The sequence below is a fragment of the Sus scrofa genome, chromosome X (assembly GCF_000003025.6).
Source record: "Sus scrofa isolate TJ Tabasco breed Duroc chromosome X, Sscrofa11.1, whole genome shotgun sequence".
NCBI classification, from domain to species: domain Eukaryota; kingdom Metazoa; phylum Chordata; class Mammalia; order Artiodactyla; family Suidae; genus Sus; species Sus scrofa.
In genome coordinates this window covers 61,819,460-61,846,884 of record NC_010461.5, presented here as the reverse complement: position 1 = coordinate 61,846,884, position 27,425 = coordinate 61,819,460, and the positions used below count along the sequence as shown (strand labels likewise).

At 38.9% G+C, this 27,425-nt stretch overlaps 1 protein-coding gene across 10 annotated transcripts in view; it reads left to right on the top strand.

Annotated features, from left to right (window-relative positions):
* Window positions 1-27,425, top strand: part of ATRX (ATRX, chromatin remodeler) — a 288,314-nt gene that overhangs the window by 25,457 nt on the left and 235,432 nt on the right. The gene's annotated exons all lie outside the window — the stretch shown is intronic.

The following is a 27,425-nucleotide window of genomic DNA, read 5'->3' as shown; positions in this document are numbered from 1 at the left end:
AAAAGAAAGAAAGAAAAAGGAAAAAGAACGTGTAGCAGAATTTACCAGAGAAGCCATCTGGTCCTGGGTTTTTCTTTTTGGAATGTTTTTCTTTTTCTTTTATGTTAATTCAAGTAAAGAGATTGAAGAGTTAACCCCCACCCTATCCCATCCCCAGTGCTTGCTCTGGCATTTAGCCATGTAGTTATTTTTACCATTGTTCTTTATTTTATAAAGTAACTCTGAGTTCCACTGTTGTGTTCTTCTATTTCAGCTTGATGGACTCCATTTAGCATTTCTTGTAAGGCAGGTATGCTAGCAATGAATTCCCTCAGCTTTTGTTTTTTGGAACATTTCTTCTTTTTTCAAAGATATATTTACTAGATCTTGAATTCTTGGTTGACAGTTTTTGCCCCCCAGCACTTGAAATCTGTCATTTCACTGTTCTCTGGTCTTCATGGTGTTCAGTTGTTTATCTTAATGACTTAATGAGGATCCCTTTGTACTTGTCATTCTCTTCTTTATGGTTTTTTTTTTTTCTGTCTTTTTGCCATTTCTTGGGCTGCTGCCGCTGCATATGGAAGTTCCCAGGCTAGGGGTTGAATCAGAGCTGAAGCTGCCAGCCTACGCCACAGCCACGCCAGATCCTTAACCCACTGAGCAAGGCCAGGGACCGAACCTGCAACTTCATGGTTCCTAGTTGGATTCATTAACCACTGAGCCTCGACAGGAATTCCTTTTTTTTTTTTTTAAATTTTGTGGCCACACCCACGGCATTTGGAAGTTCTTAGGCCAGAGATTGAATCTGAGCCACAGCTGCAACCTGTGCTGCAGCTGCAGCAACACTGGATCCTTTAACTCACTGCAACAGGCCAGGGATTGAACTCTCGCCTGTGTAGTGACCTGAGCTGCTGCAGTCGGTTCTTAATCCACCACCACATGGTGAGAAGACCATCACTCTCTTGTTGATTTCTAGATTTTCTTTGGCTTTTGAGAGTTTAATTATATTTTGTTTTAGTATGGATCTCTGTTATCCTACTCGGAGTTAATTTTGCTTCTTGGATTCATGTATTTCATGAAATTTGGTAAATTTTTGGCTATTTCTTTATTCTTTCTTCTTTTTCTCTGTCCTCTTCCTTTGTGACTCTCATTGTGAATGTGTTGGTAGGCCTAGTATTGTCTTTTAGGTATCTCATCTGCTGTTTGTTTTTCTTCATTTTTTTTTTTTTTGCCACACCCTCAGCCTGTGAAAGTTCCTGGGTGAGGGATTCAGCCTATGCCACAGCAGCGGTCAGAGCTGATGCAGTGACAGTGCCAGATCCTTAACTGACTATATCACAAGATAACTCCTTTCTTCATTTTTTTTTTCCTTTCTGGTCCTCATACTAGGTAATTGCAATGAGGTTGTATTTAAGTTTACTGAATTTTTCTGCTTCTTCCTATTCACATCTTCTTTTGAATATTTCTAGTGAGTTTTTCATTTGTTATATATTTCAGTGGCAACATTTTATTTGGTTCTGTTTTATAATTTCTTTTTCTAGGTATTCTTGCCTTGATAAGACATCCTGGTCTCCTTTAGTTTTTTTGTTCAAGGTTTTCTTTCACTTTTTGAGTATATTTAGGATAGTTGATTTAAAGTTCTTGCATTCTAATTCCAGCATTTGGGCTTCCTTAGGGACAGTTCTGTTAATTTCTTTTTTTTCCCCCCTGTGAGCAGACCATACTTTCTTATTTCTTTGCATGCTTGTAACTTTTTGTTGAAAATGGACATTTTGAAAATCGTTAATGTGGTAACTCTGGAAAACATTCTTCCTCTTCCCCAGGGTTTGTTCCTGCTGCTTGTTGTGGGTCATAGTTTTTGCTTAGGGAAGTTTATAACCTATTTTTGTTATGACTGTTCTTTGTCTTGTTTTTTTTTTTTTTTTTGTCTTTTTGTCTTTTTGTCTTTTGTTGTTGTTGTTGCTATTTCTTGGGCCGCTCCTGTGGCATATGGAGGTTCCCAGGCTAGGGGTTGAATCGGAGCTGTAGCCACCGGCCTACGCCACAGCAACGCAGGATCTGAGCCGTGTCTGCAACCTACACCACAGCTCACGGCAACGCCAGATCGTTAACCCACTGAGCAAGGGCAGGGACCGAACCCGCAACCTCATGGTTCCTTGTCGGATTCGTTAACCACTGCGCCACGACGGGAACTCCGACTGTTCTTTGTCATGTGTAGACACTGAAGTGTTTGTTCTGGTAGATTATTGGTTAGTAGTTTGACAGAGCTTGCTTTCTTTTTTTTTTTTTTTGGTCTTTTTGGTCTTTTTGCCTTTTCTGCTTCCCGTGGCATATGGAGGTTCCCAGGCTAGAGGTCTAATTGGAGCTCTAGCCGCCGGCCTACACCAGAGCCACAACAACGCAGGGTCCGAGCCACGTCTGCGACCTACACCACAGCTCACGGCAACACCGGATCGTTAACCCACTGAGCAAGGCCAGGGACCGAACCCGCAACCTCATGGTTCCTAGTTGGATTCGTTAACCACTGCGCCACGACGAGAACTCCTGACAGAGCTTTCTTTAAATGGATAGAAGCAAAAATTAAAACAAAACAACTCTCAGTCTTTGTTTTTTTGTTTTTGTTTTTTTTTTTGTTGCTATTTCTTGGGCCGCTCCCGCGGCATATGGAGGTTCCCAGGCTAGGGGTCCAATCGGAGCTGTAGCCACCGGCCTACGCCAGAGCCACAGCAACTCGGGATCCGAGCCGCGTCTGCAACCTCCACCACAGCTCACAGCAACGCCGGATCGTTAACCCACTGAGCAAGGGCAGGGACCGAACCCGCAACTTCATGGTTCCTAGTTGGATTCGTTAACCACTGCGCCACAACGGGAACTCCAACTCTCAGTCTTTGGACCTTGATCAGTACATACCCATTTCATTTAAATCTCTTCCCTTACCTTCACTTCCTAATTGTGTGGAGGCTAAAGGTCATCTAAGGTGAAAGCTTATGGGCTTTTCCTGTCTGTTCTGAGCGTGTGTCCAACCCTGGGCATATGTGTGGCCTTCCAAATTCTGTGGTATAAGTAGGAGCTTTTTAGAGCCTTTATTTTATTTATATATATATGGCCGCATTTTGGCACATGGAAGTTTCCTGAGCCAGGAGTCGAATTGGAGCTGAGGCTGTGGTCTACACCGTAGCCACGGCAGCACTAGATCTAAGCTGGATCTGCTACCTATGCTGCAAATTGTGGCAATGTTGGATCCTTAACCCACTGAAAGAGGCCAGGGATTGAGCATATATCCTGACAGAAACAGTCAGGTCCTTAACCCACTGAGCCACAATGGGAACTCCTCTTCCTTGTCTTTCTTTCTCAAGCTTCTTCCTTCCCATCCTTTTATATCTGGCTAGTACCTGGCCTACTTGTTATCCCTTGCCTCAGGTGGCTGTGTATAGTATATTTGTCTTTATTTTTTTTTCTGGTCTTTTTGTCTTTTTAGGGCCACACTTGCGGCATATGGAAGTTCCTAGGCTCAGGGTCCAATTGAAACTGCAGCTGCTGGCCTACGCCAGAGCCACAGCATTGTGGAATCACAGCTGCATCTGTGACCGTGTACACCACAGCTGTGACCTACACCACAGCTCATGGCAATGCGGGATCCTTAACTCACTGAGCAAAACCAGGAATCGAACCTGCATTCCCAGTCTAGGGCTCGAATCTGATTTGTAGCTGCTGACCTATGCCAGGTTTGCTAACTGCTGAGCCACAACGGGAACTCTGTATATTTGTCTTTAAATGCTGTGGATAAATTCCACTTAACCCAGCAGCTTGTTCCTCCTGAGAAAGTTCTTAGTTAGGTGAATGAATGGCAAGCCTCTGACCTAATCCACCAGGTAACCACCAAACAGGTGAGAATACACAACTACAATTCTTTAAAAATAAGACCCGGAGTTCCTGTCATGGCGCAGTGGTTAACGAATCTGACTAGGAACGATGAGGTTGCGGGTTTGGTCCCTGCCCTTGCTCAGTGGAGTGGGTTAATGATCTGGTGTTGCCGTGAGCTGTGGTGTAGGTTGCAGATGCGGCTCGGATCCCGCGTTGCTGTGGCTCTGGCTAGGCTGGTGGCTACGGCTCCAATTCTACCCCTAGCCTGGGAACCTCCATATGCTGCATCAGCGGCCCAAGAAATAGGAAAAAGACCAAAAAAAAAAAAAAAAAAAAAAAAAGAAACAGACCCATATTACTCCTTTTGGTATCTGCAAGTTGCACTAGAAATGTGGGCCACTGTCTTCATGGCTGCCACCTAGCGGAGAAGTGGGGCATGGTAGGTGCATAAGTTAAAATTCCATGATGCTGCCATTTCAAAGTTCAGCAGGCTTTTCTTTTTCTTCCTTCCTTCCTTCCTTCCTCTCTTTCTTTCTCTCTTTCTCTCTCTCTCTCTCTTTCTTTTTTGCTTTTTCAAGGCCGCACCCCATGGAATATGGAATTTCCCAGGCTAGGGGTGGAATCAGAGGTACAGCTGCTGGCTTACGACACAACAGCAAGATCTGAGCCATGTCTGCAACCTACACCACAGCTCACGGCAGTGTCGGATTCCTGACCCACTGAGCAAGGCTAGGGATCAAACCCATATCTTCATGGATTCTAGTTGGATTTGTTTCTACTGCGCCACGAAGGGAACTCCACAGCAGGCTTTTCTGTTAAGCTCACCTCTGGTGGTTGTAACGCTTTGATTGGATTCTAGAGTTCCAGAAAAGTTTTTTTTCTGTCTTTTTTAGGGCTCCACCCTCAGCATATGGAGGTTCCCAGGCTAGGGCTCTAATCTGAGCTGTAGCTGCTGGCCTATACCACAGCTCACAGCAATGCTGGATCCAAGCCGCGTCTGTGACCTACCCCACAGGTCGCTGGATCCTTAACCCACTGAGCGAAGCCAGGGATTGATCCCGTGTCCTCAGTTAACTGCTGAGCCACGATGGGAACTCCTAGAGTTCCAGAAAAATTGATTCTGACCGTTTTTACCAGTGTAATTGCTGCCATAGTAGAGGGACTGAATTTTGGAGTTCCTTGCTCCAACATCCTTGCTGTTATTCTTAGTGTTTTAATCCCTCTGCCAGTGCCACATTTTCTTAATGACTGTAATGACTTTTTATGAAGTCTTATGTCTACTAGGGCATGAATGCCACATTGATGTACCATCTTAGCTATTCTGAACCTGTTCTGTTAAATATTGTGTACCTTTTTTCTTTTTTTACCTTTCTAAATGCTTTGATCATTGTTTAAATTTATTTTGATAAATACTTTAAAGGCATGATGTGAGCCAAGCATTGTTTTAGATCAGGGTTTTTCAAGCTTGGCATTTTAGACATTTTAGTTCAGATAATTCTTTGTTGTGGAAGTCTGTCTTATGTGTCCCTTGTATCTCTGGCCTCTACCCAGTAGTTAGATACCTTTAGCAACCCCCACCCCCACCAGTTGTGACAACCAAAAATGTTTAAAGACATTGTTAGACGGTCTGTGTGGGTGGTGGTATTGTGGGGCTGGCAAATCCTCCCATTTGAGAACCAGTATTCTTTTCTTTTCTTTTTTTTTTTTTTTTTTTTTTTGGTCTGTTTGCCTTTTCTAGGGTCGCTTCTGCAGCATATGGAGGTTCCCAGGCTAGGGGCCTAATCGAAGCTGTAGCCGCCGGCCTACGCCAGAGCCACTACTATTCTAAAAAATAGGGATTCACAGATAATTAGTACTGAGCTAAGTGGAGTAGTAAATGGCTGAGATATACTTTGGTGTGGTTAAGTACAGTTACAGAGATGGGAATCAAGAAATGTGGAAGAACAGCAAAAATTGCCATGGAGAGTTGATGATAAATATTTTCCAAAAAGAGAGATTTGATTTGGGTCTGAAGGGCAGGTAGTGATGTTCTTTAGGAAGGCAGATGTTCTAGGTGGTAAAAAAAGTCTAGAGACTTGGTAAAAAGGCCTTTCTTCGCCTTCAGGACAGTAAGACATTAAGCATGATTGAAGAGGATATGGGAGGTAGAGTTGATAAAAAGGAAGGCAGTTGGGGTCAGATTTGAAAGGCTTTTTATGCTATGCTAAGATGTTTTATTTTTTGCCTTTTCATTGTAGAAAACCAACAAATACTTTAAAAGTTTTTAGAGAACTATGTTCAACTTTTAAAGAACAATAATGATATAGTGAAATGATAAAAAGCATAAGGTGGATGTTAAACTCAAGAAGATAACTCTAAAAAGGGAATCCTTATACACTGTTGGTGGGAATGTAAATTTGTACAGCCACTATGGAAAATAGTGTGGAGGTTCCTTGAAAAACTGAAAATAGAACTACCATATCATTCACTACTGGGTGTATATCTGGAAAAATGAGAACACTAATTGGAAAAAAATATGTGTACTTTAAAGTTCATAGTAGCATTGTTTATGATATCCAAGATAATTGAAGCAGTCTAAGTGCCCATCAATAGATTATTTGATTAAGAAGATGTGGGGTGTGTGGTTTTATCTAAAATGGAATATTACTCAGTTACAAAAAAGAATGAAATACTGCCATTTGCAGCAATGTGAATGGACCTAGATAATATTATACTTATGAAGTCAGAGAAAGATAGATACTATATAGTATCATTTATAGATGGAATTTAAAAAATAATACAAATGAATGTATATAGCAAAACAAACAGACTCACAGATAATAGAAAACAAACTAGTGGTTACTATCAAATAGAAGAGGGAAGACGGGAGAGACAAATTAGGAATATGGGATTAACAAATTAGGAATCTACTATATTTAAAGTAGAAAAGCAATAAGGATAAAATGTATAGCATTTATGTATAGCATAAACTATAATTGGATATAATCTGCAGAAATACTGAATTGCTGTACTGTACATCTGAAACTAACCCAATATTGTGAATCTACCAAATTTCAGTTTTAAAAGAGATAACTGTAGTCTATAAAGTATGAAAGTAGGAATGGATTGAGATTTATATAAAACTAAAACTAGATGTCAGATATATTGCTCTTAAATCACATCACTGTGTAGATTTTTCCATCCTATATTTGTCAAAGTTCTTATATAGTATCAACACTGATGGCACTTCTTGGTATTTAAAATAGGAATGTAGTGGGCAAATATACAGAGTTGTGTGTTTTTTCAAGCATGTTGTTGGAGTGATATCTTTCCAACTGTTGCCTGTTTTCTTTGGACTTTTAGTCAGATTAACTAAAAGTTGACTCCTGTAATAGTTCTGTGTCCTGAGAAAAGGAAGATGCCTAGAGACGGGTTAAAACACTTTTTTTTTTTTTTTTTGGTCTTTTTGTCTTTTTTTAGGGCCGCACTGTGGCATATGGAGGTTCCCAGGCTAGGGGTCGAATTGGAGCTGCAGCTGCTGGCCTATGCCAGAGCCTCGTCTGCTACCTACACCACAGCTCATGGCAATGCTGGATCCTTAACCCACTGAGTGAGGCCAGGGATCAAACCTGCAACCTCATGGTTCCTAGTCGGATTTGTTTCCACTGCACCACGATGGGAACTCCTTGATGATTTTTATTTTGGTACTATTTTAGACTTGCAGAAGAGTTACAAGTCTAGCACAGAATCTTGAATTTACCCTTTCTCTAGAGTCACCATTGTTAACATTTTTGTCTCAACTACTTTATAATTTGCAAATTTTCTTGTTATATTCATTTATGTTTTCTGAACAATTTGAGAGTAAGCTATAGACATCATTCCCCTTTCTCTAGATACTTCAGTATTTCCAAGGGACAAGGATATTTCACACAATTATGGGGTAAATATCAAATAAAAAATTTAAAATATACACAATACTCTTATCTAATCCAAAACCCATATTCACAGTTTCCAGTTGCTCTAATAATGTTCTCTAATTTGAAGCAGTTCTTTTGCCTCTCATAGTCTTTCCTGACCTTGACACTTTGGAAAAGTACAGATCATTTAATTTTTAAGAATGTGCCTCAATTTGGGTTTTTATGATGCTTCCTCATGATTAGATCAAGGTTATCGATTTTCGGCAGAAATAGAGCAGAAGTGGTGGTGTGTTCTTGTTAATGCATTTTAACAGGAGACACATGATGTTGGTCCCATTACTAGTGATAGTTTTGAATACTTTTTAAGTGATGTCCACCAGATTCTTCTTTGTAAAGTTAATTTCCCCCTATTTATAACCAGTGAATAATTTTGGAGGAGATACTTTGAGACCGTAAATATCTTGTTCTTCAATAAACTTTCACTTACTAGCATTCATTTATTAGTATTTTTGAAAAATTGGTGGTTGTCTAGTTTCATCAGCATTGATTGATTAGTTGGCATGTACGGAGATGTATTCGGAGAAATTTTTTTTTTTGCTATTTTAGGGCATACAGAGGTTCCCAGGCTAGGGGTCGAATCGGAGATGTAGCCACCAGCCTACACCACAGCAACACCATATTAGAGCCGCATCTGCGACCTACACCACAGCTCATGGCAACGCCGGATCATTAACCCACTGATCGAGGCCAAGAATCGAACCTGCATCCTCATGGATCCTAGTTGAGCCATGAAGGGAACTCCCAAAGAAAAATATTTTTAAAGGTCACCTCATCAGGAGTTCCCATTGTGGTTCAGCAGTAACAAACCCAACTAGGATCCATGAGGATGCGGGGTTTAGTCCTTGGCCTTGCTTGTGGGTTAAGGATCTGGTATTGCCATGAGCTGTGGTGTAGGTCTCAGACATGGCTTGGATCCTACTGTGGTGTAGGTGGCAGCTCCAGCTCCAATTTGACCCCCAGTCTGGGAACTTCCATATGCCATGGGTGTGGCCCTAAAAAGACCAAAAAAAAAAAAAAAAGAGAAAAGAATAGTTTACAGAAAAATAATCTGTGTGTGGCAGCTTGGGTGCTTTTCCCATTTTTGTCCTTTAACTCACCTACCTCTCTCAATTACCGATTATGATGGAGATTTGTAGGAGAAAGATAAAGCCCCAAAGTGTGAGCCTTTAATACATCTTTATTTACCATTCAGTCATTGAAAACAATATATACACGTTAAAAAATAACCCTCCCAACCTTCTTACCTTTTTTTTTTTTTTTTTTTTTTTTGTCTTTTTAGAACTGTACCCACAACATGTGGAAGTTCCTAGGCAAGGGGTTGAATTGGAGCTACAGCTGCTGGCCTGTGCCACAGCAACTTGGGATCCCAGCCTCATCTGTGACCTATACCATAGCTCACAGCAATGCCGGATCCTTAACCCACTGAGCGAGGCCAGGGTTTGAACCCATGTCCTCCTGGATACTAGTTGGGTTTGTTACGTTGAGCCATGATGGGAAGTCCCCAAACCTTACTTTTTTTTTTTTTTTTTTTTTTGTGCTATTTCTTGGGCCTCTCCCGCGGCATATGGAGTTTCCAGGCTAGGGATTGAATCGGAGCCGTAGCCACCAGCCGACGCCAGAGCCACAGAAACTTGGGATCCGAGCCGAGTCTGCAACCTACACCACAGCTCACGGCAACGCCGGATCGTTAACCCACTGAGCAAGGGCAGGGACCGAACCCGCAACCTCCTGGTTCCTAGTCGGATTCGTTAACCACTGCGCCACGACGGGAACTCCGATGTTTGTTTTTTTTAAAGTTATTGTTAAAACCAACATTTATTTGTATAATGATAAATCTGTTATTTTTTGTGTGTGTTTTCTAAAAATTAGGAAACATGGCAGAGGGAGAAAGTCTCCTTACTCTAGGGCCAGATCTCTGTAAGGAACCTTCTTTTACAGGATGACAAGTTAATAAAGATAAACAGTAGAATAATGGGCAAAGTAGATTTTTTATATAGCCTATCTCCCATCCAGCAGTGATAGCTAGCTTGATTTACACTGATTTTTTGGTGAGGGAGTGAAATTTGTTGGTGAGGGAGTGAAAAAACTGGAACTTTGGGTAATATAAATTCAAGGTATTTTCAGGTTATGGGACATAGTGTTAATAGAGTGAAATATTGAAAAAGCACTTGCTGGAGTTCCTATTGTGGCTCAGCAGAAGTGAATCTGACTAGTATCCATGAGGATGCAAGTTCGATCCCTGGCCTTGCTCAGCAGGTTAAGGAACTGGCATTGCCATGAGCTAGAGTGTAGGCCAGTAGCTACAGATCTGATTCGACCCCTAGCCTGGGAACCACCATATGCTGCAGGTGTGGCCCTAGAAAGACCCCCCCCCAAAAAAAAAAATAAAAGCACTTGATTTCCAAAGCTTTTAGTTCTGGGTCTTCTAATAATTATGTAATCTTGGGCCTCAGTTTTTTTTTTTCTTTTTTTCCAGTCCAGTCCCTCATTTTAAAGTGCTTTTAGCACTAAAATTTCGTCCCCATGACCTTTTGTGTTATATAACGGTCATATGAAATGCCTAAATAAAAAGAGTAAGGTAGTAGCATTGTAGAAATGTGGTTTGGGATTGAATCTCCTTAAGTGAGCTAAACTTTTCCTTTAGTCCAAGGACAGGGTGGTGTGAATTAAAATGGGGGAATATTGGCATCAATACATTGCAGAAGAAAAAGGACTTGCTAATTGGTTATTATTTTGAGGAGTAGACATGTAGCTGATAAACAATCAGATATGAAGTTGTATTGATGATCCTTTTTAGAGGCAAATTTAATAACTGGGAGATAACAGTTACTTTAGTGATATTTTCTAGTTTCACAGGTGAGGAAATTGAGCTCTACTGAGGTTGCAGTTTAAGATCATAATCTAATTATAATTAGAACTAGAACCAAGATTTTTTGACTCCCAGTACAGGGTTCTTGTTGGGGTACTTTGTTTTTAATAGTTATTAATTTTTTCTATGTATTTTATAAACAATTCAGTAAGAAAGAATATTTTTCTATAAAATGTGTTATAACTTTTGTTCAAGAAAATAAAGAAGGAGTTCCCCTCGTGGCGCAGTGGTTAACGAATCCGACTAGGAACCATGAGGTTGCGGGTTCGGTCCCTGCCCTTGCTCAGTGGGTTAAGGATCCGGCGTTGCTGTGAGCTGTGGTGGAGGTTGCAGACGTGCTTGGATCCCGCGTTGCTGTGGCTCTGGCGTAGGCCAGTGGCTACAGCTCCGATTCGACCCCTAGCCTGGGAACCTCCATATGCCGCGGGAGTGGCCCAAGAAATAGCAACAACAACAACAACAAAAAAGACAAAAAGACCAAAAAAAAAAAAAAAAAAAGAAAATAAAGAATATCTGTTATTTGTTATGTCTTAAAGTGATGTTTACATTTTTCTGTCACTGTCACAGTCTCAAGGAAGTGAATTAGTTACAACTCTCTTGTGTCTCTGGATTATTTATAATCTTATTGATTCCTTGTTTTCTTGTTTACATGCTTCAGAGTTGTTTCCTTAGTATTTAAATTAAGATAAGGTAATTATTGAAATCACTCCAGTATAGCTCAGAGAGGGTAAGGGAGCTTTCCAAGGGTATGCAGTTAATTGGTGACACAGTTATTTTTGATCAGAAAGTTTCTTTTTCTAATATTAAAGTAGTTTGTATGTGTTCTTTGTTGCCATGTGAAGTTTCTACTTTGCGTAGTTCGCATAGTTCAGTTTTGACACTGTTTTAAGTTCAGTAACCAGGTTAACAATACAACCTTTTGAGATCAGAGTAGATTCCTTCCACTAGGAAGAACAGTAGTGATGCCTTCTGTAGTAGGAGAAAGTCTGGAGTGGAAGAAAAAAGTATTCCTTGATCTACTATTACGGTTTGCATTTAGTAAAGTGTTGAGTTACCAGTATTTGAAATGAGTTCCATAAATCTGATCCAAGCTTCTGGATTTTACCCTCTCTGATCAAAGAATGTTAAGAGACGATTAACTGTTCTGTGGCCAACTTTAACTTACTCCATCATATTTTTTACCCTAATAAAATCATATAGGTAATAAAGAAATAGAGACCCAAGTACCATTATATAGAAGACATATGATGGAAAATTCAAATAAGGAGTATTTTTATAGCAGAAAGATTAGTAAAAATTATTCAAATTTTATAGAAGACCAGAATTAGTTTACTCCTCTTACTGTAAAATGGAGATAATAATAGTACTATGTGGTGATCCTGAGGATTAAATGGGACAATACATATTAAGCACTTAGAATAGATACTCAGTAAATGTTACCTATGGTTTTTATTTTTATCAATGTATGTATATATTGCTCATGTTTGTATAATCCCTCTTCACTGGATTATTTTGAAACAAATTCTAGACATCATATTATTGTATGAAAGTTTTTTTTAAAAAAAAAAACAAAACAAATTTGCACCATAGAGTATTTGCCTGAAACCAACTAGTGTTTGCAAAAGGACAAGTGGATTTTTTTTCTTTTGATGCCAATGCAAAAAACAGGTTAGAAGTTCCCTGTGGTACAGTGGTTTAAGGATCAGGCCCAGCTGTGGCACGGGCCGTAAGTGTGGCATGGGTTCGATTCCTGTCCCAGGAACTTTCATATGACGCAAGTGTAGCCAAAAAAACAGACAAACCAAAAAACAGGTTGCCTTCTTGATTAAGTGATAGTGTTTTAGGTGTTTGGGAACCATCGCTGGAGCTTAGAAGCTGTTATACTCTTAAGATTATTGAAGTATAAAAATTTTAACATTGTAGTCTAAAAATTTCTAACTTCCAGCAGTGTTGAAACAATTTTATGTATACTCACTACCTAGATTTTAATTTTAACATTTTTTTTCTTTTTTAGGGTCGCACCCACAGCGTATGGAAGTTCCCAGACTAGCGGTTGAATCAGAGCCACAGCTTCCGGCCTACACCACAGCCATAGCAACACGGGATCTGAGCTGCATCTGTGACCTACACCACAGCTTGGAGCAATGCTGGATCCTTAACGTACTGAGCAAGGCCAGGAATCGAACCCTCATTCTCATGGATACTAGTTGGATTCTTAACCCGCTGAGCCACAATGGGAACTCTTACTTTTAACATTTTTCTGCACTTCTTTTATCACATATCTATCCATTTATCCAACTGTCCATTGATGCAGCACTTCATCCTATTTTCTTATTCATTTCAAAGTAAATTCCTGAGATCAGTATAATTGACGTTTGGTTTTTTTGCTTTTTTTTTGTCTTTTTGTCTTTTGTTGTTGTTGTTGTTGCTATTTCTTGGGCCGCTCCCGCGGCATATGGAGGTTCCCAGGCTAGGGGTCGAATCGGAGCTGTAGCCACTGGCCTACGCCAGAGCCACAGCAACGCGGGATCCAAGCCGCGTCTGCAACCTCCACCACAGCTCACAGCAACGCCGGATCGTTAACCCACTGAGCAAGGGCAGGGACCGAACCCGCAACCTCATGGTTCCTAGTCGGATTCGTTAACCACTGCGCCATGACGGGAACTCCCGACGTTTGGTTTTTAAAGAAGTTGTCTTTGCAGCTAGGTTTTTTCAGATTTCCTTTTGCATAAACATTATTGTTGTGAATGATTGTTTGTACCTGAAGTTCTAAGTTGTGTCCACTTACAGTCTGTGGTTCCATTGCTTCTCACTTTAAACTTTGCTTTCATGTATCTTTATTAGAACATTTAGGTTATGTACCAGTGATTCATATTTGCCAAAGCTAAGTAGAATGAATAATGAGGGTTTTGCATGTGTTTTCACTTGTCTTTAAAAATATATATATATTCTAGGCAATTACTGTGTGTCCCATTGTGATACCCTAAACTGATGCTGTTTTAGGAATCTCTTTTAAAATTTTCCATTTAACAGTTACTCTGTGGGCCAAAAGTCACTGTTTTAGTGTTTAGCTCTTTTTCTTTGATGTTGGTGTTCTGTAAAGTGCCTAAAAATCCTTTGATCTCCACATGACTGCATAACTTGTGACAGAAAAAGCTATTTATGGGAGTTCTCTGATGGCCTAGTGGATAAAGGCACCTGAGTTTTCACTGCTGTGGCTGTGGTCACTGCTGTGTTGCACAGGTTCCATCTCTGGCCTGGGAACTTCCACATTCTGTGTGTGTGGCAAAACAGAAAAAATTTAAAGAATAGAACAAGAAATAAACGGTGCAACTAAATTCTTTTTAAATTTAGCAGCCATGCTACATATCCTATTAGTAGGCATCTGCAACTCTTGCAACAAAAGCATATCTGTCTTTTTTTTTTTTTTTTTGTCCTTTGTCTTTTTAAGGCTGCACTCAAGGCATGTGGAGGTTCCCAGGCTAGGAGTCGAATCAGAGCTGTAAGCTGCTGGCCTACGCCACAGCCACAGCAAATGCGGGAACTGAGCTGCATCTGCAACCTACACCACAGCTCACGGCAATGCTGGATCCTTAACCCACTAAGCACGGCCAGGGATTGAACCCGCGTTTTCATGGACACTAGTTGGGTTCGTTAACCACAGAGCCATGATTGGAACTCCAATATGTCTGTCTTTAAGTGCTGTTAGCTTGACAGAAAACCTCTGGCATCTTTATATGATGGAGTACTATGCTGCAATTAAAATTATGTTTTAGAAAACTAATGATGCAGAAGAATATTCAGTTAATATATTAATATGTTGATATTAATATATTAGTGGAGGGGAAAGTTTGCAAAGCAGTGAAGTAATCATTAAAATTCATTAAAACAAAAAATGTGCTCAGCCGTAAAAAAGAACAAAATAATGCCATTTGCAGCAACATGTATGGAACTAGAAACTCTCATACTAAGTGAAGTAAGTCAGAAAGAGAAAGACAAATTCCGTATGATATCGCATATCTGTAATCCTACATGGCACAAATGAGCCTTTCTACAAAACAGAAACAAACTCTTGGACTTTGAGAACAGACTTGTGGTTGCTGAGCGGGAGGGGAAGGGGGTGGGATGGACTGGGAGTTTGGGGTTAGTAGATGCAAACTATTGGATTCAGAGTGGATAAGCAATGAGATCCTGTTGTACAGCACAGGGAACTATATCTAGTCGCTTGTGATGGAACCTGATGGAGGATAATGTGAGAAAGGGTGTGTGTGTGTGTGTGTGCGTATGTGTGTGCGTGTGTATGTAAGACTAGGTCACTTTGCTCTACAGGAAAAATGTGTTAACATTTTCCCCTATGATTATTTTTGGGCGATGGGATTTGAGGTAACATTATATTTCATACCTCACACTTTTCTTTATATTCCACTTTTTATAGTGGACTTATTAGAGAAGGAGGATGTGGAGGGAGTCCTTAGCAACAATAAGCTCACACTTCCATAACTGGAATATTATTGTAGATGAGAGAGAGTGAGTAAATGAGCGGTTATTTTTCCCATTTTAAATGTTAAATATCAGGCTTTCCTTAGGATGCAAATGTACCCAAACTATATTGCTCACCTATTGTTTTTCCAGTAGTAGAGGAACTTTTCAAAGAATTAGGGATTGTCATTTAACTTCAATAAGAAGTCCATTTGCATTTGGTATTTTCTAAAATAGATTAATCTCTAACTGTGAAATAAAATTCAGAGTTGGAGCTCTGTTCTCAACTTGATTTTATTTATTTGTAATTACATGATAAAGGGATAGATTTGGTTCAATTCTAGTTGTTTTGTTTTGTAACCTTTGAAAACTTGCCCAGTATCCAGTTTGTTTTTTCATTTATGCAGTGGAGTCAGTAATACCTAAATGAAAATATGAGACATTGAGCATAGTGTATGTAAGCTCTCGACAAAATTGAGTTGCATACTCACCACCTTTTCTGTTTTTTTGTAGAGGCATTTAATTCTTGGAGATAGGATTGATTAGGTATGAATTTCATGAGATGAGCTATGAATAACTATATATATCAAAAAGTAGAGAACTTACCATCTAAATTGATTCTAATTTTTTTTTGTCTTTTGAGGGCCGTACCCACAGCATGTGGAAGTTCCCAGGCTAGGGGTTGAATAGGAGCTGCCCCTGCTGGCCTATTCCACAGCCACAGCAACACGGGATCCGACCTACACCACAGCTCATGGCAACGCAGGATCCTTGACCCACTGAGCAAGGCCAGGGATTGAACCTGTGTCCTCATGGATACTAGTTGGGTTCTTTACTGCTGACTGAGCCACAATGGGAGCTCTGATCCTAATTTTTCATACTTTCTCCCACAGGTATCTGTCACCTGGAACATTGAGTTCACTACATTCTAAAGATGCTCCAAAACACTGTGTTTTCAAAAATGATCTCATCTGTTTATATATCTTTTGCTTCTGGAATTGTTTTATTACTCTTGTAAAAAAAGTTAATACTATCTCAGACCTTAATCAGCGGTTGTCAAAACTCCATTTAGCTAGTGCTTGCATTGCAGATTTTATCTGATTCAGTATTTATTGATTAGCTATATAAGCTTTATTTTTATATGGAGAGATATGCTTTTTAGAATTCACTCAAAATTAAGTAGTGGTTCACAAATTAAATGATTATCCTCATGGTTTGTAGATTAGTAAAAACCCTGTATATAGATATAGGTATTTAGCTATATAGTGTAGCTATAGATATAGAAATACGTGACTTTTCTCTCAGAAAACCTAGATTTTGGAGTTCCTGTCCTGGCTCAGTGGTTCATGAACCTGACTAGTATGCAGGAGGATGAGGGTTCGATCCCTGGCCTTGCTCAGTGGGTTAAGGATCTGGGCTTTTTGTGAGTCATGGTGTAGGTCGCAGACTCAGCTCAGATCCCAAGTTGCTGTGGCTGTGGCATAAGCTGGCAGCTGTAGCTCCAAATTGACCCCTAGCCTGGGAACCTCCATATGCTGCCCTAAAAAAGACAAAAAAAAAAAAAAAAAAAAAAAAAAAGAGAAAACTTAGGTTTTGTTTTTCTCCCCTTTCCTCTTTAGCAAAAGAGAAATGAGAATCTTATTTAAACTGAATTTAAGAGCTCTTTGCACTGCAGTATATAGGGATATATATTCACTCTGATTCAGGTTCTAGAGGAAAAATAGGTTTTGTTACAATGTACAAAGTAAAATTGTATTTCTGCTTCATTTGAAGGTAGTTTGTACTTTAACCTAATTAAATCTAAATTCATTCCTTTTGAGCTAAAATATACTTCATCTTGATAAAAACCTTCCAGTTTTCTCTTTTGCAATTAACTTATGCTTTTGTTAGACAATAGTATTCTTCAGGAAATTCCTGAGTCTCTAATAAACTTTGCTGCTGCTGCTGCTTCTTTTTTTTTTTCTTTTGGTATTTTTAGGGCCACACCTGAGGCATATGGAATTTCCCAGGCTAAGGGTCGAATTGGAACTATAGCTGCTGGCCTATGCCACAGCCACAGCAGTGTCAGATCTGAGCTGTGTCTGTGACCTACACCACAGTTTGAGCCAACACCTGGATCCTTAACCCACTGAGTGAGGCCAGAGATCGATCCTACATCCTCATGGGTATGAGTCAGATTTGTTTCTGCTGGGCCATGATGGGAACTCCAACTTGGCTTCTTAAAATGAAGGTTAGCAGGTATTGGAAATAAGATTATGAGTTTTAATCCTAAAGGCAGCTATGTAAAAAATAGATGTACTAGATATTGGAAAAGCATTAGGAAATCCATAGTTATAGGAATGGTTCCCCTTTCTTCCTTAGATTATTCCTGGGATACTTAACAGTCTTTCTTCATCATTAGATTTTGAGTTCCTTAAGGTCAGTTCTTATATATTTATTTTTTATTGCAATACTGAGTTGCAGTGTTCATAATATATTTAGCATTTGGTAAATATTGTAAAATGAATAGGTGAATCTTATTCCTCATGAATAAAAAGTGAAATCTGACTGATGTAGGGTTAAATTTCTTATCTCAGTTTGGAAAGAGTTTAATTAGAAGTTTTCCAGGTAAGACATATTTGTGAAGCTGAACTGAATTGCCTTTGTTTTGAAATTTTAATGCTTTACAGTTCTTTAAAGGATTTTGAAGAAACCTTGAACAATTAGAAATTTGTATCTCTTGGTCCTATTTGCTTACATTCTTACTCCTGGATTATGGCTCATCATCCCACTGAGGCATCAGCCCACCAAAAGAAACAGATTTGTAAGACTTTTTCAGATGTTAAAGTCAGACTGGAAAATTAGAAACTCAGGATATTGGCCATTCTCTTTTGTTTGGTCATTGTGAAATGATAAAATTATTTAATAGTTAAGAAAGGATATTTGTGTTCTGATAGCTGGTATTCATTGGTTTACATTTCCAGGATGCGAACCATCAACTGAAAAGAAATGAATGAGGAAGTTTAAACAGAGGGACAAGGAATAATTTGTAGTTTTGGGTGGTAAGACTGTCTTAGAATTGGGTTACACATCCAGGACAAGATATTCAAATGTTATGATGAGTACACACAGATTAGAAGTGCTAGTTGTCTTGAGATAGGAGGATTAGAGTTGACGTTGAATAGATTTATTTGGTTATTTCTATTCCTCATCTACTAGAATGCAGAACTTAACTTATTTCTCTTGTTCTTCTTAATTGAGTCCTCTCTTCATGCTAAGCTTATATAGCTTTATACCTAGGCATTGGTTATATAATTAGTTCACTTCTGACCAACTCTTTTTTTTTTTGATGAACTCTTTTTGAATTCTTCCATTTACTTTTGTTAAGTCTTAAGGTGGTTTTTACAAAATTTAGAACCACTATTCTGTATTTTAACCCAAATAAGTTTGTTAAGTTTTTGTGAAAAAAGAGATTGCATCCTTTTTGTTTTTAGAGAAATGTTCCGTAGTACTTGAGATTACTAGTGGCTGTATTTAGTATACTTATTTATGAAGGACTAAGTTTTAATGTATTTTGTTGTTTTGGGACTCAAAAGGTTTTAGATTTTAGTACTGCCTTGTTTGTTGTGGTAAATTCTGGATTCTGTTTTCAGAAAAATAAAATTCATCCAAGATTATTATTCTGTGGTATATGGGCTACCAGCATGGGCTGCGTATGACCTATCATCTCATATACTTAATTTTTATGTCCTTAAGTGGCTTGGAGGCCTGAATTATTTTTTGAGATGATCGAAAATAGATACCAGTGTTATTTCCTGTTTGAGAATTTTTTTTTGTTCTCCATTTTTTTCTTTTTGTAAAAGAACAAAGTTTGTTGTATGCTCAAAAATTCAAGTATAAGATGTTAATGTTTCCCAAGGATCAAGAGAAGCATCTGGGTTTAAAAAGTCTAGGTCTTTTAGAGACTACCTAGAGGGATCTCTGAAGAATTAAGAGGGAAGATACTGGAGTTCCTGTTGTGGCTCAGTGGGTTAAGAACCTGACTAGTATCCATGAGGATGTGGGTTTGATCCCTTGCCTTTCTCAGTGGGTTAAAGATATGGCATTGCTCTAAGCTGCAGCATAGGTTGCATATGTGGCTTGGATCTGGCTGTTGCTGTGGCTGTGGTGTAGACTGGCAGCTGTGTCTCTGATTGGACCTCTGGCCAGGGAACTTCGGTATGGTGTGAGTTCGGCCCTAAATAGGAAAAAAAAAAAAAAGAAAAAGAGAAAAGAAGAGGGAAGATGCTAACTTTTCATATTTGTGACACAAGCTTTCTGCCAGATTGTCTGGTACATTGATTCTTCCTATGTCCCAGTATAAAATTAATGTTAAACAATTAGTGTTAAATAGAAAGAATATTACAGTAGTGAGATTCAAGTAGAGTCAAAAGCCAAAACAGGTTTGTCATAGAGAATAGAAATTGTAAAACCATATTGTAAAACCTTGTGCCCTGGGTGAACATAAAGTGTGAACACTTGATTTTTTTCTTAATACTGAATGTGGAATAATTCAGAAAGCAGAACTCCATGAACAGCTTGATATCCTAGGGTGAGGTCCTGAGTAGAAGAAACTTGTGCTTTTTCTACCTCATTTTTTTTTTTGTCTTTTTAGGGCCGCACCCGTGGCATATGGAGGTTCCCAGGCTAGGGGTCGAATCAGAGCTGTAGCCTTCGCCACAGCAAAACCAGATCTGAACTGTGTCTCTGACCTACTCTCATGTGGTCTGCCACCACAGCTCCTCGCAATGCCAGATCCTTAACCCACTCAATGAGGCCAGGGATTGAACCTGCTTCCTCATGGATACTAGTCAGATTCGTTTCTGCTGCGCCTCAAAGGGAGCTCCTCTACCTCATTTTTAATATAGTAAATCAGTGTTCACAGCTGTTTACCTTCAAAGACAATGAAGTAATTATCTAGCTGGGCAGATAAGTTTTAAAAAGATACAGATAACGGATTAATATCTTATTTCCGTTCCATAGTTTTATGATCTGTGCTGAACCCCCAAATTTAAGCAGTAACAGATTATTTCCTAATCACTGCTTTTAAAGCTAAAGATATTCAAATAATATCCTCAGGTCATGTTAAAATTTTTAGTTTGAGTTGTTTTTTTCCCTAATTCTTGTTCAGGGTAGAAATTGTATGAAAGGTCAAAATTTGAGTGCACTTGCTGTCAAAAGATCTCTAAACAATTCAGTTAATGTCCAAGTCACAACTCAGTTAATATCCAAGGGATTGGAGCTGCTGCAGAGACCGTGTTGGATCCTTAACCCACTGCATCACAGTGGGAACTCCTCCAAGTCACTTTAAAAAAAATAACTTTATTGATATAAATCATACACCACATTCTATCCTATAAATCATACACCACATTCTATCCATCTGAAGAGTACAGTTTGGTGGTTTTAGTATACTCACAGCTTTGTATAGCCACCACCACAGTATTCATTACTCCAACAAGAAACCCCATACCAGTTAATGGTTACTCCTCATTTTTCCTCATATCCATACCCCAGATCCTGAAACCACTATTTTACTTTCTGTCTCTATGAATTTGCATATTTTGAACATCTCCTAAAAAAGAATCATATAATATGTGGTCTTTTGTGACTGGCTGCATTCATTTAGCATAGTATTTTCAAGGTACATCCATGTTGTAGCATGACTCAGAACTTTATTTTATTTTATTTATTTTTTCTCTTTTTTCTAAGGCTGCACCCATGGCATATGGAGATTCCCAGGCTAGGGGTCGAATTGGAGCTGTTGCCGCTGGCCTACAGCAGAGCCCTAGCAACGCGGGATCTGAGCCGTGTCTGTGACCTACACCACAGCTCATGGCAACGCCGGATCCTTAACCCACTGAGCAAGGCCAGGGATCAAACCCACGACCTCATGGTTCCTAAGCTGATTCTTTAACCACTGAGCCATGACAAGAACTCCAAACTTCTTTTTTTTATAACTTAATTTTATTGCTGAAAAATATCCATTCATCATTTGATAGATATTTGGTTTGTTTCTACTTTTTTTTTTTTTTGTCTTTTTGCCATTTCTTGGGCCGCTCCCGCGGCATATGGAGTTTCCCAGGCTAGGGGGCTAATCGGAGCTGTAGCTGCCAGCCTAGGCCAGAGCCACAGCAACATGGGATCCGAGCCGCGTCTGCGACCTACACCACAGCTCACGGCAACGCCGGATCGTTAACCCATTGAGCAAGGGCAGAGATCGAACCCGCAACCTCATGGTTCCTAGTCGGATTCGTTGACCACTGCACCACGACGGGAACTCCTGTTTCTACATTTTGTTTATTATGAATCATGCTGCTCTGAACATTTGTGAATAAATTGTGTGGGCATTTCATTTCTTTTTGGAATTCTGGGTCATATGGACACTGTTTACCTTTTTGAGGAACTGTCAAAACTGTTTTTCAAAGTGTTCGTACCATTTTAGGTTCACATCAGCAGTGTATAAGGATTCCAATTTTTCCACATACTCACTAATAGCTCCTTTTGACCATCTTTTAAATTATACCCATTCTGGTGGGTATGAGATAGTATCTTGTGTTTATTTCTGTTGTGGTAAAATATACATAATATTTATCATTTTTACCATTTGTAAATGTAGAGTTCATTGGCATTAAATACATTCACAAAATGTCACGATCACCACCATCTGTACCCAAAACTTTTTTTATCATCCCTAACAAAAACTTTGTACCCATCTTGTTAGTCTCTTTAATAAATGGTGCTGAGTCACTTGGATATCCACATGTGTAAGAAAGAAAGTTGGACCCTTATCTCACACTGTATACAACTAAAAATGGAACAAATACTTAAATTTCAGAGCTAAAGCTATAAAAACCTTAGGAGGAAACGTAAGGGCTAATCTTCATCACCTTGGATTTGTCAGTGGTCTCTAAGATGCAAGAAGCAGAGCGAACAAAAGAAAAATATAGATAATATGGACTTCATTAAAATTAAAATTTCTGTGTTGAAGGGCATTATCAAGATAGGGAAAAAACAGCCCACAGAAATAGGAGAAAATGTTTGCAAATCATAAATCTGATAAGGGTTTAATATCTAGAATATATAAAGAACTCTCGCAATTCAGCAACAAAGCGACAACAGAATTAAAAAGTATAAATTGAAAAAAAAGTATACATGGAGTTCTCTTGTGGTGGAATGGGTTAAGGATCTGCTGTTTTCACTTCAGTGGCTTGGGCTGCTTCTGTGGCATGGGTTTGATCCCTGACCGGGAACTTCCATATGCTGAGGGTGCAGCTAAAGAAAAATGTACCAAAAAAGTGTGCAAAGGACTAAATAGACATCCCTTCACTTTATTTTTATTTATTTATTTTGTTTTTATTTTATTTTTTTTATTACTCGAATTTATCACATCTGTAGTTGTATAATGATCATAACAATCCAGTTTCACAGGATTTCCATCCCACAGCCCAAACACATCTCCCCACCCCCCAAACTGTCTCCTCCGGAGACCATAAAGTTTTTCAAAGTCTGTGAGTCAGCATCTGTTCTGCAAAGAAGTTCAGTCTGTCCTTTTTTCAGATTCCACATGTCAGTGAACACATTTGATGTTGGTGTCTCATTGTATGGCTGACTTCACTTAGCATGATAATTTCTAGGTTCATCCATGTTGCTAAAAATTCTGATATTTCATTCCTTTTAATGGCTGAGTAATATTCCATTGTGTATAAGTACCACATTTCCTTGATCCTCTCCTCTGTCGATGGACATTTAGGTTGTTTCCATGTCTTGGCTATTGTAAGTGATGCTGCAATGAACATCAGAGTACATGTGTCTTTGCGAGTTGTGGTTTTCTCTAGATAGATGCCCAGGAGTGGGATTTCTGGATCAATTGGGAGTTCTATTTTTAGTTTTCTGAGGAATCTCCATACTGTTTTCCACAGTGGTTGCACCAATTTACAATTCCACCAACAGTGTACTAGTGTTCCTTTTTCTCCACCCCCTCTCTAGCACTTATTGTTTGTAGACTTTTGGATGATGGCCATTCTAGACATCCCTTCACCTTAAAAAAAAGTGATAAAATATACACGACATAAACCTTTTAAAAGTGTACATTTCAGTAGCATTAAGTACATCTTTATATTGTGCAGTCTCCAGAAGTTTTTAGTCTTGTGAAACTGAAACTCTGTGCCCTGTAAACAACTCCTGGTTTCCCTTGGCTTCCCTTTACTTATAATCAATGTCTTTATATTTAAAGTGGTTTTCTTTTCTTCTTCTTTATTCTTTTTCTTTGCTGCACCTGTGGCATGTGGAAGTTCCTAGGCCGGGGGTCAAGCCTGTGCCACTGTAGTGACAATGCCAGATCCTTTACCCACTGCACCACAAGAGAACTAGCGTGGTTTTGTTGGAGACAACATATATTTTGATCTTGGTTTTAGTCTACTCTGACATCTGACTGTATCCACCTGATACACTCTTAGTTTGTGGGTTTAGATTATTCACATTTAAGGTGAATTTTGATATAGTTGGTTTAGTATCTACACTGTTTGCAACTTTTTAATTCATTGCACTTTTTTACTTTTTTTTTTTTTGTCTTTTGTCTTTTTTTTTTAGGGTTGCACTCTTGGCATATGGAGATTCCCAGGGTAGGGGTCAAATTGGAGCTACAGCTGCCAGCCTACACCACAGCCACAGCAGCTCAGGATCCAAGCCTCGTTAGCAGCTTACACCACAGCTCATGGCAATTCCAGATCCTTAGCCCATTGAGCTAGGCCAGGGATTGAACCCACATCCTCATGGATCCTAGTCAGGTTCGTTAACTGCTCAGCCACAAAGGGAACTCCAACACTTTTTTACTTTCTTATCTTCTTTTTTGCCTTTGGATTTATTGAATATTTTACATAATTTCATTTTCTTTCTTCTTTTAACTTATAAAAATTATACTACTTTAAAAATTTTTATTGATTGCTTTATGGTTTGCAATATACATTTGTTTTTTTATTTTTCTTTAATATAATGATTTTAATTTATTTCCATTATAGCTGGTTTACAGTGTTCTGTCAATTTTCTACTGTATAGCATGGTGACCCAGTTACACGTACATGTATACATTCTTTTTTCTCACATTATCATGCTCTGTCATTAAGTGACTAGACATAGTTCCCAGTGCTACATGTTTTTTTTCTTTTAAAGGGCTAATATTTTATTCATGTTTATTAAACAGACATAATTCTTAATGAACAAAAACAATATGAGACATTTAAAATATACATCTTTTCTAAAGAAACATGTAGTGTCCAGATTGGAGAGACCTTCAGAGATCATTCAACTCATCTCAACCTCCATGTACTCATGGGCCATAGCTGAGGAGGGATATAGCTTCTTTTTTTTAATTTAAATTACTCAATGAATTTTATTACATTTATAGTTGTACAATAATCATCACAACCCAATTTTATAGCATTTCCATCCCAAACCCCAGGTACATCCCCCCACCCCCCAACCTGTCTTATTTGGAAACTAAGTTTTTCAAAGTCTGTGAGTCAGTATCTGTTCTGCAAAGAAATTCATTGTGTCCCCCCCCTTTTTAAAAATTTTCATTTATTTATTTATTTATTTATTTATTTATTTTTTGCTTTTTAGGGCCGAACCCACGGCCTGTGGAGGTTCCCTAGGTCAAATTGGAGCTACATCTGCTGGCCTACGCCACAGCCACAGCCACACAGGATCTGAGCTGCATCTGTGACCTACACCACAGCTCATGGCGATTCTGAATCCTTAACCCCCTGAGCAAGGCCAGGGATCGAACCTGCAACCTCATGCAGTGTGCCACAACGGGAACTCCCATGGTATCCTTTTTTTAGATTCTACATGTAAGTGATAGCATATGATGTTGGTGTCTCACTGTCTGGCTAAACTTCACTTAGCATGATAATTTCTAGGTCCATCCATGTTGCTAAAAATGAGCAATATATATTTGTAACTAGTCTAAGTCCATTTAAAAATAACACTATACCACTTCACAAGTAGTGTAGATACATTATAGCAGTATTCCCAGTTCTTTTCCTTATCCGTAGCTATAATCACTTAATGCATTTTTGCTGTCATTAGTTTGGATCATTAAGAATAAGAAACATTTTATATATATAATGTGTGTGTGTGTGTGTATATATATATATATATATTTTTTTTTTTTTTTTTTGCTTTTTAAGGCTGCACTCGTGGCATATGGAAGTTCCCAGGCTAGGGGTTGAATCAGAACTACAGCTGCCAGCCTATGCCACAGGCACAGCAACACCAGATCTGAGCCTCATCTGCCACCTACACCACAGCTCACGGCAATGCCGGATCCTTAACCCACTGAGTGAGGCCAGGGATTGAACCCGCAACCTCATGGTTCCTAGTCGGATTCCTTTCCACTGTGCCACAACTCGAACCCCAAGAAACATAAACTATATTATTTTACCTTCATTTATTCCTTCTCTAATGTTCTTCTTTTCTTTAAGTAGATTTATGTTTTTGACCTATGTAATTTCCTTTTTCTCTGAAGAACTTCTTTCAGCATTTCTTGTAAGGCAAGTCTCCTGGAAACAAATGCCTTCAGTTTTTGTTTATCTGAGAAATTATTTTTCTTTCACCTTTGAGAGATTATATTGCTGAATACATTATTCTGCTTGGTGGGTTTTCTTTCCCTAGCACCTGAAATATTTCATTCTAATCTATTCCTGCTTGCATGGTTTCAGATAGTGTGTAAGATCTAATGCATATCATTGTTCCTGAATAGATAAGCTTTTTTTCTCTGGCTTTTTGGAAGAGGTTTCTCTTTATGTTTGGTTTTCTGCTGTTTGTTTATGACATAGGTAGGTGTAGATATTTCAGATTTACCCTGCTTAGTGTCATCCATCTGTGGAATCTGTCATTAATTTTGGAAGCCTTCTACCATTCTTATTTCAAACATTTCTTCTGCTTTTTTCCTTCTTTGCATTCCCATTACATGTATGTTACAGTTTTTGTAATTATCCTGTGATTACTAGTTTTGCTCTTCCCCTTTATTCTTTTTTCTCTTTACATTTCAGTTTGGAGAGTTTCTATTGACATTTCGTAAACCTCACTGGTTCTTTTCCAGTCTTATTGATTCTTTCCTTTTAGTTTTATAGCATTTTTTGTTCATTTATTTGAGTTTTCATCTGTGCTTACAATCACCCTCTATACTTGCATGTTACCTACTTTTTCCATTAAGAGTCCTGATCATATTAGTCATAGTTATATTAAAATCCCCTGATAATTCCAAAAATCTGTGTCTTCTCTGAGAATCTGGTTCTGTTGTTCTTTTCATATCTTAAACTGTGTTTTTTTCTAGCCTTTTAGCAGGCTATTTTTTTTGAAAACTGGTTGTAATATTTCTGGTAATAGGAAATGAGGCTTTTAGTGTGAATTTTTATGTTAACCTGGCTAGGAACTGGGCTGTGATTAATTTTGCTATAGCTGTAGGTGCCAGAGCCTTTTTTAGTTTGCTTGTTTTGGTTTTTATTCCTTTCCTTCTGTCTTTGGGTTTCCTTAAAAATTCCTTCTTGTTTCTTTCTTTCTTTTTTTTGTGGCTGCACCCACAGCATACGGAAGTTCTTGGGTCAGGGATCGAACCTAAGCCATAGCAGTGAAAATTTTCTGAGTCCTTAATCACTAGGCCACCAGGGAACTCTAAGGATTCCTTCTTAAACAGGGTTTGTATCTTATAGCTTTCTAATTTATAATTCAGTGTTATTATATTGGATCCCAGGAGTTGGAGAGGGAAAGTGATCTGTAATCTGAATTAGATGTAATTTTTTTTTTTTTTTGTCTTTTTGCTATTTCTTGAGCCGCTCCTGCGGCATATGGAGGTTCCCAGGCTAGGGGTCAAATCGGAGCTGTAGCCACCGGCCTACGCCAGAGCCACAGCAACGTGGGATCCAAGCCGCGTCTGCAGCCTACACCACAGCTCACGGCAACGTCGGATGGTTAACCCACTGAGCAAGGGCAGGGACCGAACCCGCAACCTCATGGTTCCTAGTCGGATTCGTTAACCACTGCGCCAGGACGGGAACTTCCGATGTAATTTTTTTAAGTGGTCCTGAGTCTCTGGGCTGTGACCTTAGCCTTTTCTCCTCTATTTAAGTGAGACAGGAAAGTTAGAGGAGACTGTGGTTGTCTAATTGCTCTTCTTCCAGGTAGATAATGCTCTGGTTAAAGTAGTTTACCTTGAGAGCATGACTTTGTTAAGAACAGAATGCTCCAAGCGTATTTTA